At 44.6% G+C, this 7,718-nt stretch overlaps 1 protein-coding gene across 8 annotated transcripts in view; it reads left to right on the top strand.

The window, feature by feature from the left end:
* Window positions 1–65: 65 nt before the first annotated feature.
* Window positions 66–7,718, top strand: part of CEP44 (centrosomal protein 44) — a 119,267-nt gene continuing 111,614 nt past the window's right edge. For 5 of the 8 annotated variants that reach the window (XR_008445072.1, XM_054029722.1, XM_054029721.1 and 2 more), the window contains exon 1: window positions 236–303. The gene's annotated coding sequence lies outside the window, so the exon portion shown is untranslated. Of the gene's footprint in view, window positions 184–235; window positions 304–7,718 lie in introns of those variants that run through there. The other 3 variants (XM_054029719.1, XM_054029724.1, XM_054029720.1) reach the window with 3 other exon arrangements.

Here is a 7,718-nt window from a genome sequence, read left to right as displayed (position 1 = left end):
TGACGTCAGCGCCGCGAGACTTCCCGGAAGCGGAAACCGCTGTCAGATTTGTGTCGGCAGATTCTGCATGAGCCGAACTTGGCTAGTGCCCAGGGCTACGTAATCTTCCCTGTCCCGCCCGCAAGTGGGAGTCGCCCGGCAACAGGGCTTCGCTGTGGAGCTGACCGGGGTGCTCTATGGCAGGTAGGCGGCGGAGAGCGAGCGATGAATCTGCTAATGCGAATCGGGAGACGAGGTGGGGGGCGGTTCCCGCGGCTGGGCTTGAATTGCCGGTAAAATACAAACTGCCGCCGGGAGGCCCAGGTGGGTGCGGGCGCTGAGTATAGGCGAGCGGAGAATCGCTATGGGGGAGTCCTAGGAAAAAAAAGTAGGGAGAGTCGGAGAAAGGGGGGGTTACTCTGTTTGCGACCCGTCGCCTCCGGCTTCCTGATCCTGCCCGCCCCGCCGGTCTGTGTCTGTTTCAGTCTTTACCCCTCCCCCATACCGAGACCGATCGGGGGGCGCGAAGTTTTCGGTGCATCTTCCCTTGGGCGGGACAGGCTCTGTTCCGCGCGGCCGCCGAGTCTCTTTCCCCCGCGGAGGCCAGGTCCGGGCCCCGGATTTTCTGTAGCGCACTCTGCTCGCTCCCGTGTAAAGTGGCCCGGAGTGCGAGAGGGGCTGAGCACTTCCCTTGTGCTTCTCTCCAGCTGCGAAGCACCGGCCTGGAGGCCCTGCTTCTCCCGGACTTACATCAGCACGTCCGGAGCGGGACACTACCCGAGCCCGGGGGCACTACAGCTTCCTGAGGACTTGCAAGGCAGAAAAAGGGCAACACGTGCGCCTTGCCCCCCTTTGCTTTGCTGAGTCTCCTGTGGGGAAAACGGACTCCTGGGGTGCTGACCATTTTGGGAGGTCTCTGGTCACAACCGCCTGGATGCTTCTACCAGATATGAAATAGAAGGGTGTTATAATTAGGATCCTACCAAATTCAGGGGCCATTTTGGTCATTTTTACGGTCATAGGATTTAAAAAATCGTAAATTTCATGATTTCAGCTGTTTAAATCTGAAATGTCACAGTGTTGTAATTTCAGGGGTCCTGACCCATAAAGGAGTTGTGGAGGGGGTTACAAGGTTTTGTGGGGAGGCGGTTGCGGTACTGTTACCATTACTTCCGTATTGCTGTGGCGCTGCCTTCAGAGCTGGGCAATTGGAGAGCGGCAGCGGCTGGCTGGGAGCCCAGCTCTGAAGGCAGCGCCGCAGCCAGCAGCAGTGCAGAAGGAAGGATGGCTAGGTATAGTATTGCCACCCTTACTTCTGCACTGCTGCTGGCAGGGCACTAGCTTTAGATCTGGGCACCCAGCTAACAGCTGATGCCGCTTTCCAGCCACCCAGATCTGAAGGCAGTGCAGAAGTAAGGATGGCAATACTGCAATCCCCCTAAAATAATCTTGTGACCCCTGCAACTCCATTTTGGGTCAGGATCCCCAACTTAAGAAATGCTGATCTCCCCTGTGAAATCTGCATAGTATAGGGTAAAAGCACACAAAAGACCAGACTTCATGGTCCGTGATGAGTTTTTTATGACTGTGGATTTGGTAGGGCTCTAGTTATAGTCATCTCACTTGTACCTCAAAGCTAAGGATAGCAATTTAATGCTGCTACTTGCCATTGGTATAAATCAGTAGAACTGTTCCTGTTGCTGCTTCATCACTTGAATTATTGTTTAAAACTGCATGGGATGAGACAATTATTGGCAGTTTGTTACTGTTGAGAGTTAATTATTATCTTTTACAATAACAATATGTAACCACTGTATAATGCACAACTTTGTGTGTTGATCTCCAAGTTCAAATGTTTATGGATCTATTTGTATATAGTATGTGGCAGAGAATGATCCTTTTTCCTGTCCCTGCAAAAGGAAATGTTTTATTGGAAGCTAATGCCCTCAGTATTTAAATGGTGCAAAAATGGGAAGAAGGGTGAGAAAAATGGAAGGGCTAAATTGTAGCTTGTTTAGGAAGAGCCACACTGACTGAATGCCACTGCTATTTTTCTGTTACAGGCATTGGAAGGAAGTTTACATATTTCTTCAATGGGTGGGGATATTGTATTGATGTCACCTAGGTACTTTGTGATTTTAAAAACTACAGGTACCTTGTTTCCTGTAGGATTTTACAGCAGGATAGCTAATGTGCATTAGTTATTCCACAGTAAAAACAGCACCTTTTTTTGCAGTTGACATTGCCCAAGTATAAAAACAGCAGTTGGCTTCCTCCTCTGTTGCGGGTGTAATTCTTCAATGGGAACTCTGTTAGTCATATTGAATAGGTCTCTCCTCTTTGTCTTTTTGATCTTAAGAACCATTTTTTGTACAAATAGGCAGTATTGGTATTCCATGTAAAATGGACCTATGGACCCTATATAAACACAAGGAATTTTCATTAAAATGTAGGGGTGTCATGTGTTTAAGGGATCTTTTGACTACTTACCCCATTATTTTAATAGGCTCTTTAACTTCCCATAAATGTCTAAAGCTCTGCTAGTGTAACTTGTTTTCAGCACTTTTTTCACATTCTGTAGTTCCAATGTGGAAATGGCAGTGTGAAACTGTCATCTTGTTAACTTAAATTATACTCTCAAAACAAAATTATGATTGTACCCCACATTGTAGATTAGAACCTCCATTTTTTATATGACTCTACTTTGTGTTATGTAAGAGCTTGTTTAAACTGGTGTACATATAGCCTGGTTGTAATGTATAACAAGAGAAGGAGGAGTTGAAGCTCTCCCCAAGATGAGAAAACACTTAATGAGACATCCTGCTTGCTCCCATGGTTTGACTTGCTTCTGACTAAATTGGCTCCATCTCTGCTCTGAAACAAAGGGGACTGTTCATGTGAGTTCAGCATGGCTGGGACATTGGGACCTCACAGCGGGACTCATGATCAAAACTACTTATATGCATGAGGGCTTGTGTGCAAAAGGGAGACTATGGCTAAGAAGAGAGGATTGAGCAGGAGGAGATGGGTCAGGAGGATCTGAAGGACACTCACCGAGACCTCATAGGAAAGATGAAACTGAGGGAGGGTCATGAGTGCAGCTGTTGGTTGTTTTTGCTTAGATCTGTAACTCGTGTGCTTGACTCTAAGTAAAGTGAATAGTTAAGTTCCTATGCAAAGTCTGTTACTTGCTTTAACTGTCTTGTCGTCCCTGAGAAGTTAAATTGTAAACCAGATACCCATGAGGGTGGAGCTCTGGGGATGGCATAATAAAACTATCAGGGGGGCTTGTGGTGGTGTCAGTACTGGTCTTTGGGCCTAGGGCAGCTAGACTATGGGGTCCCATATCCCTAGGAGGGCTACTAGACAGGGGTCTGTACCCCCGGAGTGTGCCAGAGAGGCTGGATTTAGAGATTGTGAAGATGTTGCTCAGACCTAGTAGGCCATATCCAAAGGTTGGGTCCAGTACAGCAGTCTCTTTTCTGATCACGATGGAGAAACTTAGCCAGGGCTGTGACAGGCACTCTCCCCAATTTTTAGCAAGAATTTAATAGGTTGCTGTAGTGTAAAGTCTTATTGCAGAAATTTCACTACTTTTACTCAGGTTTTGAAAAAAAATAACCAGACATACTAGCTGCTGGAGTTAAACAAACAAAAAACAGAGAAGAATGTGTTGAAGCAGCACCACCCTTGCTAGGAATCTCAGCTTTTCTGCCCCATCAGGTCCTAGAATTTTTGTTAGTGTGCTGTCTCTAGACCTTACTTAGAGGGACCTCCAGCTCTCCCATCAGCCTCTGGTTACTGGTAGGTCTGAAATTTGAATCTGCATCTCCTTTTCCATTCCCTCCAGGGGCTACAGGTAATTACAAGGTAGGGCACGAGGGGAAGATTTTAACTACTTTACCCTAACTCACCTTCCTGGCCAATGTGGTTGGAAAGAGGTCCTTGTTACTTTTGTCTTCTCCCAGAATTTTCTGGATGGTGCAAAGAGGGAAAGAGGACTGCTGCCCCAAAGCTCCCAGCCTATTTTTTTCAGGGGGAAGGAGAGGATGGTCCTCCTGTGTCATAACTCTAGTTCCTGCCAGTGGTGCTACCTATAGTTTGCCCAAGTTGCATATGGTTCTTAAAAGTGTCACTTTTGTGCATAAGGTTCTGAATAGCTGTGAAACTGATCTTATTAAAGAATCTGTGTTCTCAGTGGTACCAGATGATAGAACAAGGAGTAATGGTCTCAAGTTGCAGTGGGGGAGGTTTAGGTTGGATATTAGGAAACAGTTTTTCACTAGGAGGGTGGTGAAGCACTAGAATGGGTTACCTAGGGAGGTGGTGGAATCTCCTTCCTTAGAGGTTTAAGTCAGGCTTGACAAAGCCCTGGCTGGGATGATTTAGTTGGGGATTAGGTCCTGATTTGAGCAGGAGGTTGGACTAGATGACCTCCTGAGGTCCCTTCCAACTCTGATATTCTATGATTCTAAAGTTACCGTTCACCTGCTTGGCAAAGCTATAAGCACACGAACAGGCACTGAGGCTGCCTGTTTCCAGATTCAGGGCTACAGCACTATATCATTCTACACTGAGTCCATGTTTGTTAATGGTGAAAAGCTTCTAAAAGGACTAGAAACATATTCTTCTAATTAAAGCTTAGATTCTGCAGAAATGTATTGTATGGATCTTTTCACTCACTGAGGTCTCAACTAGTGGATTTTTCAAATCCTGCTTTAACAAATGTACTGCAGAATATGTATTGTTACTAATTAAAATTACTCTTTTTAAATGTCCTACCCCCCACCCCCAAACCCTTTCACTGATTTGCTTACTTTCTAAATTGCAAATAATCTCCCTCTCATTACATGAATTAGTGAGATTCTGTTGTATTTATAGTTCCCGGGGAAGTTGCATACAGTTTTATATATAACTTGCCATGCTGATTGAAACGTATACAGTAGTAAACAAGCAAACTGGGGGAAATGCCATCTTCTATAATTTGGCACTGCATATTTTCAGAATTTTCTTTGAACTAATTATCTCTTGGAAACCTGCCTCACTCTCTTGCTAATGAAACCTTTTCATGAAGCACTGATGGAGGAATCTTGTCAGTTTGCTAATGGATCTTCTCTGCAAGACAGGCATTTTTCTCTGTAGGAATCTCTGCTGCAGATCAGACTGAGTGAAACTAATACAAGCCTTAGTTTCTTCTGGGAAGGAAGGTTCACAGATCTTAATCAGTAAGTTGTCAGTTTGCTTACAGCTTGGGCATCAGAGCCAGACCTGTCACATGCAGGGTGGGAGTGACCCTGAAATACCCAGCAGTTTTGCGCTGCCTTCTCAGGTGTAAACAGGCTTTTTAAGACGATGCAGAACAGAAATTGAAGCCCAGAAAAGTACTTAATTCAATACATTTGGTCCTTTCAGAACTGCATGGTCTGGTTCCAGGTTTGTAAGAGAGCTTTTTTTTTTTTTGCTCTTAGTCTTGCTCTTGTTGAGGTTTTGCAGCAGTTACTGCCCCTGCAGCACTGCTGAGAGCGCAGATGTGGTGGACAAACAACAAGGAAAGATCTTTATCGCCCATTCTTCCTTTATGGAATGTGTAGATGGAGATATCCCACTTTCCATGGTGAGTAAGCCAGGCCTATCTTCTGAGGCTCAACTGTCCAGATATTGCCCAAGCCCCCTTTTGATCGGGCTACAATGGAGCCAAGTGCACTCAGAACAGTCTTCTAAGATGGAGAATTGCTGAAAGGTGCACAAAACAGCTGTGCCAGTTTGGAATGTTGCAGAACCATCCATGCTCGCATCAGCAAATTGCTGCTGCTGACTATAATCCCTCATGGTCCCACCCACCTGCTTTCCAAATCCCAGCTGTGAAGGGATGGACTTAGAAACAGTTTGGACCCAGCAAAAGCAATAGGATGGCATTAAAGAGCCTATCTGTTTATTCATTTAGCTCATTCCTGCTTCCTCTTCTCCAGTGGTTTGGCCTAATTTCAAAGAAGGCCCTTCTTAACTGAATTTTTCAAAGTCCTCCTTGGTTGAAGGTTACCAATCCATAGGATGTACTTTCAGGGGCCAAGGCAGTTCTGTTCCTCCAACACAACCAGTGAAAAAACACCTACTCTGAACCTCTCCATGGTGTTGTGGAGTGACCCTTTCAAGGAAATAGAGACTAAATCAAAAAGGAGAAGTGTGTCCACCTTTTTCAGGTAGCTCTTCCAATGAGACCCACAGATTTTTCTTCCTTTTCTTGAATACCCACATAGCTAGAAGAAAAGGGAGCCAATCAGAAAGGAGAGAGATTCCTCACTTTCCTCTCAAAATCAGGAAGAAGCTGGCATATCTTTCCTGGTGTTCCAAATCTCTTTATTGGAGTCAGACTGGCAATGAGAAACTGGCCAAGGCTCGGGTGGCCAGAAAACACAAACCTAAATCTTGCCATAGGATCTTCTGTCTCTTCATCAGAATCATGGGAGCCTAATGTCTTGAATCTTAGGAAATCTATAGGAGGGAAAGAAAAAGACAGGAGAACTTCTGTTCTTCCACCTGGAAGAAGGGTCAGCTGTTGGTGTTGGAACCCAAGGACCAGGAGGAAAAGACAGGATATTTACCCCCAGGATATTTGAGACACTTTCAGGTTGTCACAAGCCTAGTTCTTCCTCTGGGACAATCCCCCAAAAGAAGAAGGGGGGGGGGGGAAGAGAAAGGGATGTGGGTGGGGTCAAGAAAGAGAATTAGATTAGTAAGAATTTTTTCCCTTTGGGATACAAATTGGAATTATCAGAATTTCTATGCATGGATGTTACTGGTCCTGAATGGGAAACTTTTGCAAAAACAAGTATCTGTGAAAACTTGTTCGGTTTTGTAAAATTCTGTAAAATGCTGCACAATAGGTCAGGGCTAGTGAATTGATCCAAAGTGGATATGGTCCTCTCCTGGAATGGGCACCTCTGATTGTTTAAAAAACAAATCTCATGGCTGGGCCATATTCCTATGGAATATCTGTCAGCAGCACTCATGTGTTTCTCCTCAAAATGCCCTTCATGTCTCCACTAGGGTAATGAAGGTAGATCAACAATTTTCTCAAGGGTCTGACCTCACAGGGTCCCAGAGCCTGGCCTGCAGCCCAAGCCCAAACATTTACACTAAACAGCTCCATAGCCTAAGCCTGTGATAGCTGGCATGGTCCAACTGCGGGTTTTTAACTTCAGTGTAGACTCATCCTGAGATGGAATACAAGCCTTGCTACAAATCAGGGTAGTCTTTTTTTGTTGTCATGCATATGTGTTTTGTGTCAGTTGGACTCTCCTGATTGATATATACCAGTATCCAAAATATGCTAGAAAGGTTGACGTGCTGCATGAATAGCAATTTATTTTGTGGATGAACTGCTTATTACACGGATCAGTAATTTTCTATTTTTTTTTTTAAGTATTTGGTCTTGAGTTGCTACAGAATTGATTATGGTCTGTTTAATACCTACACTGGTCTTAATGCAAAAGATCTTTTCCCCCCACTAGGGCTGGTTTAGAGCTAACTTTACTATTTTCCCCAACATTTATGATAGTATAGTGCATATTCCTCACTGAGTACTACAGACATGTCAAGTCTGAAGATTTCAGTCTTAATTGTTCTGAATTTATCAGATTGTGAAAAGGCATCAGAATAGTCTTCAGAGCACGGAAAACACTGGAGGTTTGTTTGTTTGTTTTAAAGACACATTCATAACTTAAATGGTTGGATTTTCT

This window comes from Malaclemys terrapin, chromosome 5 (genome assembly GCF_027887155.1).
Source record: "Malaclemys terrapin pileata isolate rMalTer1 chromosome 5, rMalTer1.hap1, whole genome shotgun sequence".
Classification (NCBI taxonomy): domain Eukaryota; kingdom Metazoa; phylum Chordata; order Testudines; family Emydidae; genus Malaclemys; species Malaclemys terrapin.
Note: the sequence above shows the minus strand (reverse complement) of the source record. Positions and strands in the feature narration are given on the sequence as shown.